Genomic DNA, 22918 nt, shown 5'->3' with positions numbered 1-22918 from the left:
CTACTGACAAYTCCTTTGACCTCATGGCTTGGTTTTTGTTAATATGCACCGTCAACTGCGGGACCTTATATAGACARGTGTGTGCCTTTCCAAATAATGTCCAATCAATTGAATTTGCACAGGTGGACTCAAATCAAGTTGTAGAAAACATCAAGGAGGATCAATGTACAATGTAAATAGGACGCACCTGAGCTCAATTTTGAGTTTCTTAGCAAATTAGGTATCAGTATTTTATACATATGCAAAAATTTCTAAAAACCTGTTTTCGCTTTGTCAATGTGTATTGTGTAGGTTGAATATAAAAAATGTTTAATCAATTTTTGAATAAGGCTGTAATGTAACAAAATGTTTTCCCTTTTCAATCTCCCTCTATCTAGCCTATATTTCCCCCCCTCTTTTGCTCTGTCTAGGGCTGGCCTTTGCTTCCTCTTCCTTATGCCTACATTAGTTTGAGACAGGATGAGAGAAGAGGGGAAGGATGGAAGGGTGGCTAAGGAGAAGAAACATTTCCYCTGTTCTCCCTCTTCCAGTGGGAGAACAGGATGGAATGAGAAAGGAGTATACTCTTTCCTGAGGTGGCTGCATGGTCGTCATGGCAGCAGAGATTGGTACTAAATAGGAGAGATATGGCTGATGGGGGGGTGGTGTATGTTTGTGTGATATGATGCAGTTTAAGTCGCCATGGCAACCACATAAAGGCAGTTACTTTGAGAGATCGTGCATGTTTATTTGTGTGCGTGGGAAGCAGAGTTGGGGTTAGATTCAATTTCAATGACCTTCAGAGACTGTATATGAATTTAATATCTTTAATCAATTCCATCTTCCTTACAATGATAGAAAATTAAATAGCCGTTGATAAACATTCAAACATGCACAATAATAATAATTKWAAAAARTTTTTTGCCAGTGAAGTTCCCTGTTAAAACAAATCAGCAGTAGAAACTAAAATAAGTTACTAAAGCTTCGACCCCTGGAGTGTACCAAGTCTGGGGGAGCATGGAAGACCAGGTGCTCTGTCAAGGGGTGGCCTTTCTGCTATGGCAGTGGCTTAGAAGTTCTACTGAGCTACCCAACTCATCTCTTCTCCCTCACATTTGGTCTAGCCCTAGTCTGGCCAGCATAGCTCCAGCTCATACAGCACCTCCTCCTCCCTTTCCCTTCCTCCCTGTGTCTCAATAGTCTAAAGAGGTTCAACGCCTCTCCTACATCTCCACTGATATAAAAACAAAAGGGTGAAAGCAATATGGTGGAGACAAAGAGAGGGAAACTTGTTAAGACTAATGAGATACACATTTCTTTCTACTCCTCCCCTCAGGTGCTGGTCAATATCTCCCCTCCCCTGTCAGGTGCTCGTCACCTCTACTTTCACCTCYTCTTTTATGCTGCCATTTTTGTTCCCGTTCTCCGTCTCCACCTCCTCCTCTCCCTCCCTGGGTCCCGGTCCCTGTTTGTTCCGGAATACCTCGACCACCAGCATGCGGAGGTAGTGGAACCTCTCGTTGCGGGGTACGAAAGCTCTGATGGAGGACTTGCCTCTCCAGCCACACAGCTMTATAGGACACTGTGGACCATCAAGGTTACTGAGGAGAGGGTTGGAGAGAGAAAGAGGGTGAATTCTCTGATAACAGTAAATAATACATGGACAGAGACAAAATGGATACTTACCTACTATCAGGCCGGTACTTTAAAACAATGCTGCCCATTTCTGTAGAAACAGAGAAACACTGCATGAACACACACAAAGCCACCACCCTACAGCCACACAGTACAGAACATAGACGGGTTTGAAGGAAAAACAAAAAGCACGACTGTACCAATCTTCTTGGCCTGTTGGTGAACATCATCCTCCAGTTGGTTGAGGTACGGGTTCTCCCGAGTCAGTAGAATCTTGATGTCCTCAACACTGATTGTGATCATCCTGGAGCGGATGTAGGGGAACAGAGTATAGATACCCTGGAGGAGAGATGGATGAGGAGGGAGAGAGAGGATTGAGTGCGTGTACCCATGTGTACTGCCGTATGTGCGAGTGTGCATTTTCCATGTTATCTGAAAGTCTAGAATATTAATACACGTGTACCTACCTCCTGGGCAAGTCTGAAGGCACAGCCAAACTCCTCCTTGTCGCTGTTGAGAGACMACACCTTCACCCCTGTGTTGATCACCTGCAAAACACACAAAATAATGAAATTACAGTGCTTGAGAATAACATCCATTTCAGCAACATATTTACCGATTGCTTCTGATTTCAATGTTTTKAATAATAGTTTGGATTTCAAATAAGCCATTGCTTCTTACAATATTTTGTCACACATCATTGAGCCAGAACCGTGCTGAGTATTCTGCATGCATGTAAACACTGAATTTTTTTATTTATTTGTGCATACCTTCCTGATATTGAATTGCACCCCCTTTTGCCCTTAGAACAGCCTCAATTTGTCTGGGCATGGACTCTACATGTTGTCGAATTCCACAATTCCACTGGAATGCTGGCCCATGTTGATTCCAATGCTTCCCACAGTTGTGTCAAGTTGGCTGGATGTCCCTTGGGTGGTGGACCATTCTTGAKACACACAGGAAACCCAGCAGCGTTACAGTTCTTGACACACTGAAACCGGTGTGCTTTGCACCTACTACCATACCCCGTTCAAAGGCACTCAAATCTTATGCCTTGCCGCTCTGAATGGCACACATTCACAATCCATGTCTCAATTGTCTCAAGGCTTATAAATCATTCTTTAAACCGTCTCCCCTTCATCTAGACTGATTGAAGTGGATAACAGATGTCATCAAATAGAGATCGTAGCTTTCACCTAGATTCACCTGGTCAGTCTGTCATGGAAAGAGCAGGTGTTCTTAATGTTTTGTACAATCAGTGTATATGCATGTGCAKATRTACAGTACCAATCAMAAGTTTGGACACCTACTTATTCAAGTGTTCTTTATTTTKACTATTTTCTACATTGTAGAACAATAGTGAAGACATCAAAACTATGACATAACATATGGAATCATGTAGTAATACATTTTTTTAAAGTGTTAAACAAATCAAAATACACTAGGGTTAAAAAGTTTGGGGTCACTTAGAAATGTCCTCGTTTTTGAAAGAAAAGCACATTTTTTGTCCATTGATCAAAAATAYAGTGTAGACATTGTTAATGTAACAGCCTTCCTTTCTCAGAACAAGAATAGACTGACGAGTTTCAGAAGAAAGTTCTTTGTTTCTGGCCATTTTGAGCCTGTTTTCAAACCCATAAATACTGATGCTCCAGATACTCAACTAGTCTAAAGGCCAGTTTTATTGCTTCTTTAAATCAGCACAACAGTTTTCAGCTGTGCTAACATAATTGCAAAAGGGGTTTCTAATGATCAATTAGCCTTTTAAAATGATAAACTTGGATTAGCTAACACAACGTGCCATTGGAACACAGGAGTGATGGTTGCTGATAATGAGCCTCTGTACACCTATGTAGATATTCCATAAAAAAATGTGCCGTTTCCAGCTACAATAGTCATTTACAACAAAAACAAGGACATTTCTAAGTGACCCAAAACATTTAAACTGTAGTGTATACGTTGTATTCTTCAAAGTAGCCACCCTTTGCCTTGATGACAGCTTTGCACACTCTTGGCATTCTCTCAACCAGGTTCACCTGGAATGCTTTTCCAACAGTCTTGAAGTTCCCACATATGCTGAGCACTTGTTGGATGCTTTTCCTTCACACATCCCAAACCATCTCAATTGGATTGAGGTCGGGTAATTGTGGAGGCCAGGTCATCTGATGCAGCACTCCATCACTCTCCTTGGTCAAATAGCCCTTACACAGCCTGGAGGTGTGTTGGGTCATTGTTCTGTTGAAAAACAAATGCATAGGTCCAGCAGAATGCTGTGGTAGCCATGCTGATTAAGTGTGCCTTGCATTCTAAATAAATCACTGAGTGTCACCAGCAAAGCACTCCCACAGCATCTCCTCAATGCTTCACGGTGGAACCACACACGCGGAGACATCCGTTCACCTATTCTGGATCTCACAAAGACATGGCGGTTGGAACCAAAAATCTCAAATTTGGACTCATCAGACCAACGGACAGATTTCCACCGGTCTAATGTCCACTGCTCGTGTTTCTTGGTCCAAGCAAGTATCTTCTTCTTATTGGTGCAATTCGACCATGAAGGCCTGATTCACACAGTCTCATCTGAACAGTTGATGTTGAGATGTGTCTGTTACTTGAACTCTGAAGCATTTATTAGGGCCGCAATTTCTGAAGCTGGTAACTCTAATGAACTTATCCTCGGCAGCAGAGATAACTCTGGGTCTTCCTTTTCTGTGGCGGTCCTCATGAGAGCCAGTTCATCATATCCCTCTAGTGGTGTGGGGGCTGTGCTTTGGCAAAGTGGGTGGGGTTATATCCTGCCTGTTTGAACCTGTCCGGGGTATCATCGGATGGGGCCACAGTGCTCCTGACCCCTCCTGTCTCAGCCTCCAGTATTTATGCTGCAGTAGTTTATGTGTCGGGGGGCTAGGGTCAGTCTGTTATATCTGGAGTACTTCTCCTGTCTTATCTGGTGTCCTGTGTGAATTTAGGTATGCTCTCTCTAATTCTCTCTTTCTTTCTTTCTCTTCTTTCTTTCTCTCTCTCGGAGGACCTGAGCCCTAGGACCATGCCTCAGGACTACCTGGCATGATGACTCCTTGCTGTTCCCAGTCCACCTGCCGTGCTGCTGCTCCAGTTTCAACTGTTCTGCCTGTGGCTATGGAACCCTGACCTGTTCACCGGACGTGCTACCTGTCCAGAACTGCTGTTTTCAACTCTCTAAAGACAGCAGGAGCGGTAGAGATACTCTCAATGATCGGCTATGAAAAGCCAACTGACATTTACTCCTGAGGTTCTGACTTGTTGCGCCCTCGACAACTACTGTGATTATTATTATTTGACCATGCTGGTCATTTATGAACATTTGAACATCTTGGCCATGTTCTGTTATAATCTCCACCCGGCACAGCCAGAAGAGGACTGGCCACCCCTCATAGCCTGGTTCCTCTCTAGGTTTCTTCCTAGTTTTTGGCCTTTCTAGGGAGTTTTTCTTAGCCACCGTGCTTCTACACCTGCATTGCTTGCTGTTTGGGGTTTTAGGCCGGGGTTCTGTACAGCACTTTGAGATATCAGCTGATGTAAGAAGGGCTATATAAATAAATTTGATCATAGCGCTTGAAGGTTTTTGCGACTGCACTTGAAAAAATGTACAAAGTCCTTGAAATTTTCCAGATTGACTGACCTTCATGTCTTAAATATATTTAGATTTGTTAAACACTCCTTGTGTTACTACGTGATTCCGTGTGTTATTTCATAGTTTATGTTTTGACTATTATTCTACAATGTAGAAAATAGTCAAAATAACAAAAAACCCTGGAATGAATAGGTGTATCCAAACTTTTGACTGGTACTGTATGTAGTTCTGGGAACAGTCTGGTGATGGAGACTCAGACTGTTTCTAATGTTTAACTGGAGGCTGATCAGACCCTGGGTCAGGTCTAAACATCACAACAGAGAAAGGGAGGGGGGCATCGAAAGAGAGGGGGAGAGTGACAGAGGAATAGGGGAAGGGAGTGGTTATCTGACTGCTTGGAGGCACACACACACATCCACCTGCGCAGGTGCTGAGTGTACTAGGGGGATTTGGGGTGAGAAGGGTCTTAGGGAAGTCTGGAGACAGGTCATAGAAGTACCAGCAACACACACATTATGGAATAGATTAAGTTATCAATCAAAACCTGTACACTGAACAAAAATATAAAACGCAACATGTAAAGTGTTGGTCCCATGTTTCATGAGTTGAAATAAAAGACCCCAGACATTTTCCACACGGACAAAAAGCTTATTTCGCTCACATTTTGTGCACAAATTAGTTTATATCCCTGTTAGTGAGCATCTCTTTTGCCAAGAAAATCCATCCCCTGACAGGTGTGGCATATCAAGAAGCTGATTAAACAGCATGATCATTTTTTATTTATTTTATTTCACCTTTATTTAACCAGGTAGGCCAGTTGAGAACAAGTTCTCATTTACAACTGCAACCTGGCCAAGATAAAGCAAAGCAGTGCAACACAAACAACAACACAGAGTTACACATGGGATAAACAAACGTACAGTCAATAATACAGTAGAAAGGTATATCTACAGTGTGTGCAATTGTAGTAAGATTAGGGAGGTAAGGAAATAAATAAGCCATAGAGGCGAAATAATTACAATTTATCATTAACACTGGAGTGATAGATGTGCAGATGATGATGTGCAAGTAGAAATACTGGGGTGCAAAAGAGCCAAAAAACTAAAACAATATGGGGATGAGGTAGTTGGGTGATGATCAGCATGATCATTACACAGGTGAGCCTTGTGTTGGGGATAATAAAAGGCCACTAAAATGTGCAATTTTGTCACAACGCCACAAGATGTCTCAAGTATTGTGGGAGCGTGCAATTGACATGCTGACTGTAGGAATGTCCACCAGAGCGGTTGCCAGAGAATGGAATGTTAATTTCTCTACCAACGTCATTTTAGAGAATTTGGCAGTATGTCCAACCGACCTCACAACCGCAGACCACGTGTAACAACGCCAGCCCAGGAACTCCACATCCTGCTCCTTCACCTGCGGGATCGTCTGAGACCAGCCACCCAGACAGCTAATGAAACTGTGGGTTTGCGCCAATAAAGAATTTCTACACAAACTTTCAGAAACCGTCTCTCGGAAGTTAATCTGTGTGCTCGTCTTCTTCACCAGGGTCTTGACCTGACTGCAGTACGGCATCGTAACCGATGGCATGCTGGAGAAGTGTGCTCTTCACAGATGAATCCCGGTTTCGACTGTACCGGGCAGATGACAGACAGCGGGTATGGCGTTGTGTGAGCGAGTGGTTTGCTGATGTCAATGTTGTGAACAGTGCCCCATGGTGGTGGTGGGGTTATGGTATGTGTAGGCATAAGCTGCAGACAACGAACACAATTGTATTTTATTGATGGCAATTTGAATGCACAGAGATACTGTGACGAGATCCTGAGGCCCATTGTCGTGCCATTCATCCGCCGTCATCACATCATGTTTCAGCAGGATCCCATTTCGCAAGGATCTGTACACAATTCCTGGAAGCTGAAAAATGTCCCAGTTCTTCCATGGCCTGCATACCAGACAGGTCACCCATTGAGCATGTTTGGGATGTTCTGGATTGACGTGTACGACAGTGTGTTCCAGTTCCCGCCAATATCCAGCAACTTCGCACAGCCATTGAAGAAGAGTAGGACAACATTCCMCAGGCCACAATCAACAGCCTGATCAACTCTATGCGAAGGAGATGCTGCATGAGGCAAAATGGTCACACAAGATACTGACAACTTAAATAAAAACAATTAAAGTAGGGTGTGTATCTGTGACCAACAGATTCTTATCTGTATTGCCTGTCGTGTGAAACCATAGATTAGGGCCTAATCAATTTATTTTAATTGACTGATTTCCCTATATGAACTGTAAAACTCTGAAAAATCTGTTCCGTTTATATTTTTTTGTTCAGTGTACATTACCTTGTAAAGGTAATACTATCTATGCTTGGTCAAAACAGTTTCCCCTCCATACAGGTAACGCTGACATCAAGCAGCTGCTTACATAGGTTGCAATCCGTCAGAGACCAAAAACTCACTCTATAGGTGGGAAGTCAGGGTGGTCTTCAGTTAGGAAGACAAAGGGGTCTTCTTTAAAATCATGCTGAAGTCTTCATCTTTTTATTGGGAGTCCTGGAGCAGAGAGCAGAGTCAGAAGATACACACTGCTGGAAATTAACACCCGCCAAATGTGGGTAGATTGTCATTGGTAGGTAAGAATGTCTATTTCACCAGCCATGTTGGCGGATGGTCACAAAGAGCATTAAAAAAAAATCCAAAGCCCACATGTAGAAGTTGGTCGAATGGACAAGAAAGGCTTCTAAAGTGTGACTTTCTCCCTCGTGTTTCTTTGCCAGTTACATCGTTTTGTTCACATACTAGGTYGTTTTTCAATATTAGTTTGAGTTTGCGGCAACTGCCTTCTGCTAAGAAGACATTGCAGTCAGATTTTCCATCACAGGGGAGTGTCCAAATTACCACGGTAACGCCCTGTCCCTTAAAGGGGAAGCTGAACATTTGTATCACCTAATGATTGTGCTTGATTGAGTATGTATCACTCCCCAAAACTTTTATTCATTAACTTTTTGTAATTTCTTGTCATTAAAACACTCAAACATTGTAATTGTTCTCCTAGATGTATTTGTGTGCTTCTACATTTCTACTTAGGAACACATGTACTAAAATAAATAAGCTGTATCACTCAGCATTTGTGGCAGGGGAGGCACTTTGTTGATTCTGATGTTCAGTTGTAGAACTGTTTCTGTTCTTACTATAGTATTTAAATGATTTATTTTAAGATGCATTGGTTAAGACGCAGGTCAAAACAATGAAATAAAATTAAGCAATATACCCCATTACTTCTTACTAGTAATACTTTTGTTTTAGAAACATTAGAATGCATGCTCATTCGTTTTTGTGATTTTTGGAGTGATTATGGCGGGAAAAGTAGTTTGGCTGGTAAAAAATCTGTTGTTGGTACATTTTTCTTATCTACCTGCCAGTGGCTGGTGGACCAAAAAGTTAATTTCCCACCCTGCACACACTCTCCCTCCCTCATCTCACCCACACACGTTGGGTTCCTTGGTCTGACTAGCTCTTTGGGCGAGTCCTCTCCTGCCTCGTCTCCATCCTCCAGGGGTTTCTCAAGGAGGGGGGTGTCCACTGGAGAGTCCTCTGGCTGGGGCACTGAGCTGGATGTCTGCTCCTTCCTCAACTGGAGAAAGGAATCAAAGTTCACTTTTGTGGGAACTTCTCTCTCGTGTATGAGGTACCGGACAGTGTTGCGTTCCATCTAAAATGTGCCTGTGTTAACAAGAAAACAAAGGTGTGAGGAGCGTGCGTGTCCATGTGTGTGTGAAGTGTGCGTGTCTGTGTGGACTGTGCGCTTTTCTGTGTATCCCGTGTAAGTATGTGGGTGTGTTCCTTGGGGATTGTTCTGTTCCAGGGCATGGGGGCTTTCTTGGCCAGGACAGCTACAAAGAAGCCTCCAGTGTTCTGGTGATGGGGCAGAATCCTCATACTGAATACACATAGATACTGTGTGTGTGTGTGTGTGCGTATGTATATATTATATAGAGATAAACATGGGCCAGGAGCACCCTCTGCTGGTAGAAATCAAAACACAAACCAGCAACCCTTCACAGGGATTTGATAGTCTGCCTAGATTTGATTATGTATCTCATATTAGGATCAGATATGTATGCAGCTGTGTTGAAAGGTGAATGTGCACAGGTGTAGCAAATACAATGTACATGATTGTCATGAAAGTTGACATCTTAGGCATATTCTAACCAAATAAAGTGGAGCCGGTGGGTGTGTATGAGTTCGCATGTGTATACACAGATGTGTGTACCATCTCCAACTTCATATTGGCCAGTTTCTCTGTGTCTGTGGGAGGGAACATGGTGGGTCTGATCTGTGTATGGTGGTTGGCTGGCACCTCTGACCAGTCCTTATACCACTGACCCTCCTTAGTCATCAACTAGGAAAGAAACAAAATGAATAGAGAATAAGTATGTGTGAGAGGTAGTTGGAGATGGGAAAGAGCGCGATCTAAAACTGTCTCAATATGTCGTCAATAAACTGACAAGGTTGTGGAATATCATGAATATTGTAGTGGCTAGACTCTCATGCCTATCAAGTACCTCTAGTAGCTGCTAGCAGTGACTGTTAGGCATGAGGTGGAGGTCATGTGGTCCAACAGTTATATACCTTCCATTTGGTTACTCCAGGCATCCATTTTAACCCTGGGAGATCAGCGGACGCATCTGCCAACTCTAACGCACCTGGAGAGACAAAGCAGATGAGGCAGTTATCACCTGTGTGTGTGTGTCTGAGACACTGGATTTGTGCATGCATGCATGCATGTGTGTTACCTTCACTCTTCTCCAGTACTGTTGCTATGACAGCTTCGTCCTCTACAGTGTTGAGTGAACAGGTAGAGTAGACCATCCTCCCTCCTACAGCTAGCTGCTCCACACCATGCACTGCTCCACACCATGCACTGCTCCACACCATGCACTGCTCCACACCATGCACTGCTCCACACCATGCACTGCTATACGGATCTAGAGACACACACAACTTTCTATGTCGCAACAAAGCCTCCATCACTCGCCGCCAAACTTACCCTAGTAAAACTGACTATCCTACCGATCCTCGAATTCGATGTTATCCAATACTCTACTCAGCAAACTGGATGCAGTCTATCACAGTGCCATCCGTTTTGTTACCAAAGCTCCTTATACCACCCACCACTGCGACCTGTATGATCTAGTCGGCTTGCCCTCGCTACATATTCGTCGCCAGACTCACTGGCTCCAGGTCATCTATAAGTCTATGCTAGGTAAAGCTCCGCCTTATCTCAGCTCTCTGGTCACGATAACAACACCCACCCGTAGCACGCGCTCCAGCAGGTATATCTCAATCGTCATCCCCAAAGCCAACACCTCTTTGGCCACCTTTCCTTCCAGTTCTCTGCTGCCAGTGACCGGAACGAATTGCAAAAATTGCTGAAGCTGGAGACTTATAATTCCCTCAATAACTTTAAACATCAGCTATCTGAGCAGCTAACCGATCGCTGCAGCTGTACATAGTCCATCTGTAAATAGCCCACCCAATCTACCTACCTCATCCCCATATTGTTTTTATTTACTTTTCTGCTCTTTTGCACACCAGTATCTCTACTAGTATCTCTATCTCTACTTCATCTGCTTATTTATCACTCCAGTGTTAATATGCTAAATTGTGAATGACTTTGCTACTATGGCCTATTTATTGCCTTACCTCCTCATGCCATTTACACACACTGTATATAGACGTTCTTTTTTCCCCTATTGTGTTATTGACTGTACGCTTGTTTATTCCATGTGTAACTCTGTGTTGTTGTTTGTGTCGCACTGCTTTGCTTTATCTTGGCCAGGTCGCAGTTGTAAATGAGAACTTGTTCTCAACTGGCCTACCTGGTTAAATAAAGGCGAAATAAAATAAATAAAGGTTAAGACACACACAAGCTCTCTCCTCACCCATGGAGATGCAGGCTGTTGCTGGTGGTGTATTTCTTCCACACATCAATGTTCTTCCTCATGGTGCCCTCTCCACTGGAGATACACATAACACTTGACTTTAGGGAATGAAGAAAATAGGAACACACTTAAAAATGTTGTTTGGACAGAGACAAACCAGGAAAGCAAACCCCTAACGACACATCAGCCTTCCCACACAGGAACTCCAACAGCGTGGTTTCAGACTGCTCAGCCGCCTCCCTCTTATGTCTCTACTCATCCCTTTCCTCTGTCTCTATTAAATCAAAGTTTTTTTTAAATTGTACCTTTATTTAACTAGGCAAGTCGGTTAAGAACAAATTCTTATTTACAATGACAGCCTACCCGACCAAGCCCAGACGACGCTGGGCCAATTGTGCGCCGCCCTATAGGACTCCCAATCACGGCCGGGTGTGATACAGCCTGGATTCTAACCAGGAACTGTAGTGACGCCTCTTGCACTGAGATGCAGTGCCTTAGACCGCTGCACCACTCCAGAGTCCCAAATGTAAACCTATTAAACATTGTCTATTTCACTTGCTTTGGCAATGTAGACTAACAAAAGTTAGAAGAAACAAAAAGTTTTAGAAATGAACAGTAAATGTGTGTGAGTGATGGAGTCCAGGCCTTGGCATTGTGGGACCAGTCAGACTCAGCATTTGACCTGGGAGAGTTACTTTACCCACAGTCTCATTCTTGTAGTCACACTTGTTTCCCCTACTAAAAACAAACAAGCAGTAGCCTACCCAGTATAGCAACCAATCATAGGACAGACAGGGTAGAACCATGAGGTTTATATAGCTCCATATTGCTGACTGTCTAGATATCATGTCGAGTTCTAACAGTCAAACACAAAACCCCCAGATTTTTTGTCTCCCCCTGCCTTTCTTTCTCCCCTACTTCTCTCTCAGCTAACCAGGTTAAATCTTTGTTTACCGGCAGGCGACATCACAGAGGCTGCGGTCATAGAACAGTGTGTCCTTCTGTCCGTGTTCCGTGACTATCTGTAGTCTGGGGATGCAGGAGGCATCGTGGTTCACCACCATGATACAGGGGCTGTTCAGTCTCTTAGCCTGGTGCACCGGCAGGTAGCAATGCTTGTTGTCCATGTCAYTGGCTATCACAAAGCCCTCTGCAAAGCAGAAGGTAGAGCGAAAGAGAGGGATGTTCAGGACTACAATGTGTTGTTAGTGTATTATTCCTTTTCAGAAAAGATACATTCAGCAACTTATGGTCTTTTCCTATTGGACAACAGTTCAGACACTCCAATGGATCAGGTGTTTTTTTAAATTTTAGATCATATTTTTGCAATTTGTGCGTGTGTGACACACGTTACCAAGGAAGGATATGTTCATATCAGAATGGAGCATCTCGATCAACTGGGCTGTCTTGGATCCAGGAGCAGCACACATGTCCAGAATCTACCCACAGGAATACACACTGTTACACTATGATGTTCCCAGGTTTAGGGGGGTCAGAAATGGGAGCAGACCTTTACCAGAGGCGTCCAGTGTGTCGCTTACCTTGTATTTTTGTTCAATCTTCAGCAGAGGATCATACTTACAGCCTCCTGTCTACTGACGTTACCTGTAGAGGCCAAGGTAGAGACAGAAACACCACACTACATAAGGAAGCCATACAGCTAAGAAACTACCAAGATCCAATTCAATTAGTATTCTAATTCTATGCAAGAAACCAAGTAACTCAACCAGCAGCTCATCTATTGTCAGGTTAAGTTGTTATGACATGAACATTAGGGCTGGTTTCCCAGACACAGGTTCAGTTGTTATGACATGAACATTAGGGCTGGTTTCCCAGACACAGGTAGTTGTTCTGACATGAGACGATTAGGCTGTTTCCCAGACACAGGTGTTCAGTTGTTATGACATGAACATTAGGGCTGGTTTCCCAGACACAGGTCAGTGTTATGACATGAACATTAGGGCTGGTTTCCCCAGACACAGGTTCAGTTGTTTGACATGAACATTAGGGCTGGTTTCCCCAGACACAGGTTCAGTTGTTATGACATGAACATTAGGGCTGTTCCCCAGACACAGGTTCAGTTGTTATGACATGAACATTAGGGCTGGTTCCCAGACACAGGTTCAGTTGTTATGACATGAACATTAGGGCTGGTTCCCAGACACAGGTTCAGTTGTTATGACATGAACATTAGGGCTGGTTTCCCCAGACACAGGTTCAGTTGTTATGACATGAACATTAGGGCTGGTTCCCAGACACAGGTTCAGTTGTTATGACATGAACATTAGGGCTGGTTTCCCCAGACACAGGTTCAGTTGTTATGACATGAACATTAGGGCTGGTTCCCCAGACACAGGTTGTTGTTATGACATGAACATTAGGGCTGGTTTCCCAGACACAGGTTAGTTGTTATGACATGAACATTAGGGCTGGTTTCCCAGACACAGGTTCAGTTGTTATGACATGAACATTAGGGCTGGTTTCCCAGACACAGGTTCAGTTGTTATGACATAACATTAGGGCTGGTTTCCCCAGACACAGGTTCAGTTGTTATGACATGAACATTAGGGCTGGTTTCCCAGACACAGGTTCAGTTGTTATGACATGAACATTAGGGCTGGTTTCCAGACACAGGTTCAGTTGTTTGACATGAACATTAGGGCTGGTTTCCCCAGACACAGGTTCAGTTGTTATGACATGAACATTAGGGCTGGTTTCCCAGACACAGGTCAGTTGTTGTGACATGAACATTAGGGCTGGTTTCCCAGACACAGGTTCAGTTGTTATGACATGAACATTAGGGCTGGTTTCCCAGACACAGGTTCAGTTGTTATGACATGAACATTAGGGCTGGTTCCCAGACACAGGTTCAGTTGTTTATGACATGACATTAGGGCTGGTTTCCCAGACACAGGTTGTTGTGTGACATGAACATTAGGGCTGGTTTCCCAGACACAGTTGTTGTTATGACATGAACATTAGGGCTGGTTTCCCAGACACAGGTTGTTGTTATGACATGAACATTAGGGCTGGTTTCCCAGACACAGGTTAGTTGTGATGACATGAACATTAGGGCTGGTTTCCCAGACACAGTTCAGTTGTTATGACATGACATTAGGGCTGGTTCCCAGACACAGGTTAGTTGTTATGACATGAACATTAGGGCTGGTTTCCCAGACACAGGTTGTTGTTTGACATGACATTAGGGCTGGTTTCCCCAGACACAGGTTCAGTTGTTATGACATGAACATTAGGCTGGTTTCCCAGACACAGGTTCAGTTGTTTGACATGAACATTAGGGCTGGTTTCCCAGACACAGGTTCAGTTGTTATGACATGAACATTAGGGCTGGTTCCTCAGACACAGGTTAGTTGTTGACATGAAACATTAGGGCTGGTTTCCCAGACACAGGTTGTTGTTATGACATGAACATTAGGGCTGGTTCCCAGACACAGGTTAGTTGTGTGACATGAACATTAGGGCTGGTTCCCCAGACACAGGTTCAGTTGTTATGACATGAACATTAGGGCTGGTTTCCCAGACACAGGTTCAGTTGTTTGACATGACATTAGGGCTGGTTTCCCAGACACAGGTTAGTTGTTATGACATGACATTAGGGCTGGTTTCCCCAGACACAGGTTCAGTTGTTATGACATGAACATTAGGGCTGGTTCCCAGACACAGGTTCAGTTGTTATGACATGAACATTAGGGCTGGTTTCCCAGACACAGGTTCAGTGTTATGACATGAACATTAGGGCTGGTTCCCCAGACACAGGTTCAGTTGTTATGACATGAACATTAGGGCTGGTTTCCCAGACACAGGTTCAGTTGTTATGACATGAACATTAGGGCTTGTTTCCCCAGACACAGGTTCGTTGTATGACATGAACATTAGGGCTGGTTTCCCAGACACAGGTTCAGTTGTTTGACATGAACATTAGGCTGGTTTCCCAGACACAGGTTCAGTTGTTATGACATGAACATTAGGGTGGTTTCCCCAGACACAGGTTCAGTTGTTATGACATGAACATTAGGGCTGGTTTCCCAGACACAGGTTCATGTTGTGACATGAACATTAGGGCTGGTTCCCCAGACACAGGTTCAGTTGTTATGACATGAACATTAGGGCTGGTTTCCCCAGACACAGGTTCAGTTGTTATGACATGAACATTAGGGCTGGTTTCCCAGACACAGGTTCAGTTGTTATGACATGAAACATATGCTGGTTTCCCAGACACAGGTTCAGTTGTTGACATGAACATTAGGGCTGGTTTCCCCAGACACAGGTTCAGTTGTTATGACATGAACATTAGGGCTGGTTCCCCAGACACAGGTTCAGTTGTTAGGACATGAACATTAGGGCTGTTCCCCAGACACAGGTTCAGTTGTTATGACATGAACATTAGGGCTGGTTTCCCCAGAACAGGTTCATGTTATGACATGAACATTAGGGCTGGTTTCCCCAGACACAGGTTCAGTTGTTATGACATGACAATTAGGGCTGGTTTCCCCAGACACAGGTTCAGTTGTTATGACATGAACATTAGGGCTGGTTCCCCAGACACAGGTTCAGTTGTTATGACATGAACATTAGGCTGGTTTCCCAGACACAGGTTGTTGTTATGACATGAACATTAGGGCTGGTTTCCCAGACACAGGTTGTTTTGACATGAACATTAGGGCTGGTTTCCCAGACACAGGTTCAGTTGTTATGACATGAACATTAGGGCTGGTTTCCCCAGACACAGGTTGTTGTTTATGACATGAACATTAGGGCTGGTTTCCCAGACACAGGTTCAGTTGTTTGACATGAACATTAGGGCTGGTTCCCAGACACAGTTCAGTTTTATGACATGAACATTAGGGCTGGTTTCCCAGACACAGGTTCAGTGTTTGTGACATGAACATTAGGGCTGGTTTCCCAGACACAGGTTCAGTTGTTATGACATGAACATTAGGGCTGGTTTCCCCAGACACAGGTTCAGTTGTTGTGACATGAACATTAGGGCTGGTTCCCCAGACACAGGTTCAGTTGTTATGACATGACATTAGGGCTGGTTTCCCAGACACAGGTCAGTTGTTATGACATGAACATTAGGGCTGGGTTCCCAGACACAGGTTCAGTTGTTGTGACATGAACATTAGAGGCTGGTTTCCCCAGACACAGGTTCAGTTGATATTGACATGGAACATTTAGGGCTGGTTCTCCCCCAGAACACGGTTAAGCCTAGTCCTGATTAAGGAGCCAAGGAGATTGTCAATTTCCCCATATGTCTGGAAAATCAGCCCCAAATAACACCGAAGCTGGTCTCCTCAAGACTAGTCTCGCTGACTGGGAACTGTGTGTGTGTGTGTATGGTAGACTGGTCTTAGAACTGATGGAATTCTCCAGGAGCAGACTTCCTCAAGATCTTCCTGCTCATGTTGGTATGCCACGCTAGCTCATCTGGTACCAACACAAAAAGTGTTAGCAGCTGTAATGCCGTGTTCACCTGCTAGTCGAACTAGGAAACTCTGAAATGCCGACTTGCTAACTGGTTGTAGTTATACACGTACCGGGTTCAAGCAGTAGCAAGTCGGAATGTTTGAGATTCCTAGTAGCATGTGAATGTGGCATTATGTTCTGTGTCCGTGCATGCGCATGTGTTCGTACCAGCCAGAGACTGAGGAGCCTCTATTTGCACTAGTTCTTCAGACAGTGGAGAATCTACTTTGCATGGCTACAGACGGACAACGCATTCCTTTCAATGCATTTTAGAGTTAATAGGGTGTTTTGGACAAGTCTTCATAATTGTTGATCCTGATGTAGAGCAAGAGTATGCCTGGTCCTAGACCTGTGTGCGCGCTGTCTCACTAACCCCCCCCCCCCCCCATGGTCATTGTCATGCCAAATTATCATGAACAATAACAGATCCAGGAACAGGCTAAAGAAAGAGTGGGTGATGTATCTATCATCATATTCAAACATCTACCTCTATTAATTTCAATCTTGTTCTCATTACACAGGCTGAGAAAGACCACTTTTATTAGTGCACTGTAGCAAAACAACAGAAAACGTTTGGCAAAGAATCAAGTGTTTCTATTGGACAAATTCAGATAGGTTCCTCACCGTTTGATACCATTTTCTTCATAGTGAATACACCCCTGACCTGATTGCAGAGGTCTGGCTAAGTAGATTATCTTCCATACCTCTTGTATCCAGTGTGGCCGATGGTGGTTCTCCCTTTTTTATTTAACTAGGCAAGTCAGTTAAGAACAAATTCTTATTTACAATGACGGCCTACCGGGGAACAGTGGGTTAACTGCCTTGTTCAGGGGCAGAACGACAGATTTTTACCTTGTCAGCGATTCAATCCAGCAACCTTTTGGTTACTGGCCCAACGCTCTAACCACTAGGCTACCTGCCGCAGCAATGAACTTCTCAAACCCCCCCCCCCTCGGGCACAAGACCCAGCTCCAGGTAATAGTGCTCAAACAGCTTGTTCTCCTTGGAGGTCAGAGAAGAGTGTTCTGAATTGCAGCCTCAGATGGATAGATCTTGATAGAGCTCACCATCATAGTACAATAGTTATAACCTGGGCCCAAATCTGCTTGTACCGTATAGCCAGCTCATTGACATGCCAATGAATGGTCATAGGAGTCGGCAAGACAGCACAAAGACATCTGGGACCAAAATACAATAGTTAGTTAGTTAAGCATGATGTCAACAAGGTATGATAAGCAATGAGTTGTGCGATAGTAATCAAATTAAAGTTGCTGGCTCGCTAGGGATAAATTAAATCTCTCTTTGACTTGGCATAACGTTACAGTAATTTGATGCTATCTAAGTTAACTAGATACAGTAACGTTCCGCTAAAGTTAGCCGGCTATCTATGATTAGCTATCAAACCTTACAGCATTGTCCCTACTAACCCCTCCACCAGGCTTGCTATTATGATGCTCCTTCTTTCTCTGTCGACTTCTCTTCCCCATGTCGGAACCACAAAACCACTCTGGATATGAACCTACAAAGCAGAAAATTGGTGTAGTCAAACCGTAACTGCGAATGGTGTTGCACTCGCGTACTGCCTCACACATTGCTCGGTCGTCACTAGTTAACCCCGCCTATTTATACAATTTATCATCTTAAAATCTGATTTTAAACCTAACCTTAACCACAATATTAACCTTATACCTAACCGTAAATTAAGAACAAAAATCACATTTCTGTTTTCACGAAAACATTTTTGTGACTGTGTTATTTAGCGGACACCACACTGCTCGCGGACCCATTTGAGACAGGACCCCAGTTTGTCAGCCAGCAGTTTATGGGTGACCATGTATTCGCCAGAGAGAGAAAAAAAAATGTCAGTGCAACATTTTAGCCAACTGGAGACAGACAGACAGTGACATATTATATGTGAAAAGTGCTTGATGTCCATGCCCCCAACAATTTGTGTTTTTTGTTTGCACTGACACCCCTTTCTCCAAAGAATGTCCGATAGTGGCCTTTTCTTTGCCAGTATAGGAAACGATCATGTCTGAACAAGAGATACGAATTTAGAACAAAAACTCCAGCTTTTGCCAACATGTGTAATTGAATTAATCTAAAAGTACTGAAATTTCACATTTTCACCACAATATAGTGGTTTCTCTTGAACACACCCCAAAGAAGGGTCTATAGAATGTGGGGATTCGATTAATATCGCCCGGGCGCCCATGTAGGCGTATTTGAAAGGGTGAAAGTTGATTGCATTCGTTTTGGAACGGGCTGCCTCCGGTGCGTAAACCAGGTGCCCGGTTCAAAGCCCACGGCGAAATCGTCTCAAAACAAACAAAAGTGACATAATTAAGCATGAGGAGTAATGAGTAGGTGATTGTTTTGATAAAAACGCGTCATCTGCCTTCACAATGAAAACTACTATGAAAATTAAACCATATGGAAAATACATGTTTTATGTTTCTGCATGGTACACGATGCTTCCTTGTGGGCAACATGACCTAGCAGCACAGAATACTGTTCAATCCGAGAAGAGCGCTCCTCCCTCACCGTTTTTGCACAGCACGTCACAGGCCAGGGTCCGGTGCCCATGGCTCAGAATAATCTAATCCGCAGAATGAGTTATATACAGTATGCACTATTGGGTTTTTAGTTGAATAACATTGCTCAATTTGATATCGATTGGTTATTTGGATTCGGGCTCCTTTAATTAAATTCAATTCAAGGGGCTTTATTGGCATGGGAAACACATGTTTACATGTTGTTGTTTTGTCGCACTGCTTTGCTTTATTTTGGCCAGGTCCCAGTTGTAAATGAGAACTTGTTCTCAACTGGCCTACCTGGTTAAATAAAGGTGAAATAAATAAAACATTTAAATAAAAAAATAGTTAAAGTAATTTAGAGGGCAACCAGTGAGTCTGTCTCCTCTATACCATGTTTCTTGTAGGAGGAGAATGTCTGTATTTCCAGTTTCTTTGATGAAGTCTGGGCTCCTGGTCTTTAGGCCAAAGGCAGATGACCTCAGACCCTGTATATTCCTGGATGAGATAGAAAAAGCTTTTGTGTTCCATAGTGTCTAGTGTTGTTTTTGTGTGGTTTAGGCCACGACCATTACAGTAGATGTGAGCAGAGCATGTTGAGCATCTGATACATACCTATTAGGTTGCAGGATGGGGATTGGGTGGGTGTATTAGGGGGTTGGGGGTTGGGCCTGTTGCTCTGCTCACGGCCTGGGCATATGTGTGGCTGTCATGTTGAGGTCCTTGCTGCAGGGGCGGGGCACATGGGGACGTAGGTCTGATCTGGGGGGTGGTCAGGGTTTGTTTGGGGTGGTCCCAGCTGGTTGGGGTGTGGCTAGTGAAGCTGTGGTCTGAGTGTAGGTCCTCTTGGCGTGGGTTCTCTRGGTGCAGGTCCTTCGGAAGGGGGTCTTGCAGGTCTGGGAGGGTGTCTCGCTGGTCTAGYCAGGGTGTCCGTTGCTCTGTTGCTCCTGTGTGAGGTGCTGGGGCTGTGGTTGAGGGTGATGTCCTTCAGGGTCCTGGCAAAAGTTGGGATTGCTGCCTTGTAGAAGTAGACCTGGTCGTAAAGGCTGTTCAAGTCCAGGTTGGAGTGGTGGGCCAGGTAGACATTAGGTTTTGAGGCACATTCCCGGGAAATGCTTGCATTCACCRGCTGTATGGTGACAAGGTGAATGTCTTTTCGTGGTAGCAGGGTGGAGATAACCACTTGTGTGTTGGGGAAAGTGGAAGAAGCTTTTTCAATCACTACCTTGTGCTGTGGCCATCCTTTCCTGCTGGGCCCTCAGGTAGTTTGTGCCCGTGTAAATTATAATGTGGCTGGGGGACCCTAGTCTGTCCTCTGACAACAGCTCCAGGGCATGCCTAGTGTTTGGACAAAAGTTAGTTCTCTTGAATGTATTTGTCATTTGAGTCAATGGGGAACACCATTTCTTGCTTTTGTGTGTCCTCAGTAGATGTGTGGGGGTTGTCAGGAGGGCTATAGGGGGAGCTGACAGGGGGGCTGTTAGGAGTCGGTAGGGTCTGTTGGGTTGGTGGGTCCTGTGTTGTCTGTCCCATTGTTGTGTTGAGGTTGTGGGCAGTTTTGCTGGCTCCTCTGGAGGAGTGTCCTGCTCTCTGTCACACCTCAGCTTTCTCACCTCCTTCTTCACTGCTGTTAGCTGTGACATGTGTTTCTCACCTCCTCCTTCACTGTTGTTAGCTGTGCCATGTGTGTCTCTCTCTCCTCCTTCACTGTTGTTAGCTGTGCCATGTGTTTCTCACCTCCTTCACTGTTGTTAGCTGTGCCATGTGTAGGGCTACTAAAGCTACCAACTCTTAGGACAGAAAACAGACTTGCCTGCAACGTTCAATTAGCATGAAGTGTGAAGTGAGATGTGTGAAAACTCTTGAGTACAATAAATAGCTCCTCAAGACAATCAGAGGACATATTTGCTGACTACTTACACAGACCATCCCCTGGCACACGTGGCCTTTAAGAGTCACTACCCTATGAATACAAAAGAGAGGGTTATTGGCCCAGGGTGGAAACTCAGAAACTAGACATTTGAAGAAATGGAAACAACTCTGTCAACATCTGGGACAGTTAATGCTGCAGGGCATCCTCATGGCCACGTAGGACGTAATGCTGCAGGGCATCCTGCATGCCCACTAGGACAGTAATGCTGCAGGGCGTCCCTCATTGCCACTAGACAGAATGCTGCAGGCATCCTCAATGCCACTAAGGACAGTAATGCTGCAGGTCTATCTGCGTTGCGACCATTCATCACTAGGAACAGTAATGCTGCAGAGCATCTCATGCACTAGGACAGTAATGCTGCAGGCATCCTCATGCCACTAGGGACAGGTAATGCTGCAGGCATCTCAATGCATAGCGAAGTAATCCTGCAGGAGCATCCTCATGCCACTAGGACAGTAAGAGCTGCAGGGCATCCTCATGCCACTAGGACAGTAAATGCTGCAGGGCATCCTCATTCCACTAGGACAGTAATGCTGCAGGGCATCCTCATGCACTAGGACAGTAATGCTGCAGGGCATCCTCATGCCACTAGGACAGTAATGCTGCAGGGCATCCTCATGCCACTAGGGACAGTAATGCTGCAGGGCATCCTCAGCCACTAGGACAGATGCTGCAGGCATCCCATGCAGTTCCAGTAGGACTTTAACGGGATCAAAAAGAGAGCACAGCAGGAAACGCTCTCTCTCTGTGATGACTCCCCATCCTGAGTGAGTCTGATCACACCTCTTCAAACTGTCCTGCAGACGAGGATAGTCACCCCTCCCCAGCACGGAATACACCCAGTCCCACAACTGACTGCTCTCCACATATGAGAGGGATAAATTCACAAAGCTGGAGAGAGACATTATGGAGCTCAGAGGGCTAGTCCACACAGTCCAGACAGAACAGACCATGAAACAGACCAGCACAACAACACTCTCCCAACAAGACCTGGAGGTGCTTGAAGGAGAGATGGACAGTTGTCTGACAGAGCTGGCTGCACTCCGGCACTGAGGTGAGAACAACTTGAAAGAGGAAGAGAGAGGAACACAATGGGCTACAGCTAACAGCAGTGACAGGGGACGAGAGAGGAACACATGGCACAGCTAACAGCTAGTGATGGAGAGGGAGAGACACAATGCACAGCTAACAGCAGTGAACGAAGTGAGAACACATGGCACAGCAAGCAGTGAGGAGGAGAGAGAGACACACATGGCACCAGCTAACAGGCAGTGAAGGAGGAGAGAAGAGACACACATGGCCACAGTAACAGCAGTGAAGGGAGGAGGAGACAACATGCACAGCTAACAAGCAGTGAAGGAGGAGATTGAGAAACACACATGGCACAGCAAACAGCAGTGAAGAGGAGAGGGAGACACACATGCGCACAGCTAACAGACAGTGAACGTGAGGAGAGGAGAACACACATGGACAGCTAACAGACAGTGAAGGAGGTGAGAAACACATGGCACAGCTAACAGCAGTGAAGGAGGAGAGAGAGACACACATGGCACAGCTAACAGCAGTGAAGGAGGAGAGAACACACATGGCACAGCTAAACAGCAGTGAAGGAGGATGAGAGAGAACACATGGCACAGCTAACAGCAGTGAAGGACGGAGGGAGACACACATTGGCACAGCTAACACAGTGAAGGGAGGAGGTGAGAAACACATGGCACAAGCTAACACAGGCAAGGAGGAGAGAGAAGACACACATGCACAGCTAAACAACAGTGAAGGAGGAGGGAGAC

At 44.8% G+C, this 22918-nt stretch overlaps 1 pseudogene; it reads right to left on the bottom strand.

Moving 5' to 3' along the window:
* Positions 1–827: 827 nt before the first annotated feature.
* On the bottom strand, positions 828–20838 carry LOC111954803 (RNA cytosine C(5)-methyltransferase NSUN2-like; annotated as a pseudogene).
* Positions 20839–22918: the final 2080 nt, after the last annotated feature.

This window comes from Salvelinus sp. IW2-2015, linkage group LG30, assembly GCF_002910315.2.
Source record: "Salvelinus sp. IW2-2015 linkage group LG30, ASM291031v2, whole genome shotgun sequence".
NCBI lineage: Eukaryota > Metazoa > Chordata > Actinopteri > Salmoniformes > Salmonidae > Salvelinus > Salvelinus sp. IW2-2015.
Note: the sequence above shows the minus strand (reverse complement) of the source record. Positions and strands in the feature narration are given on the sequence as shown.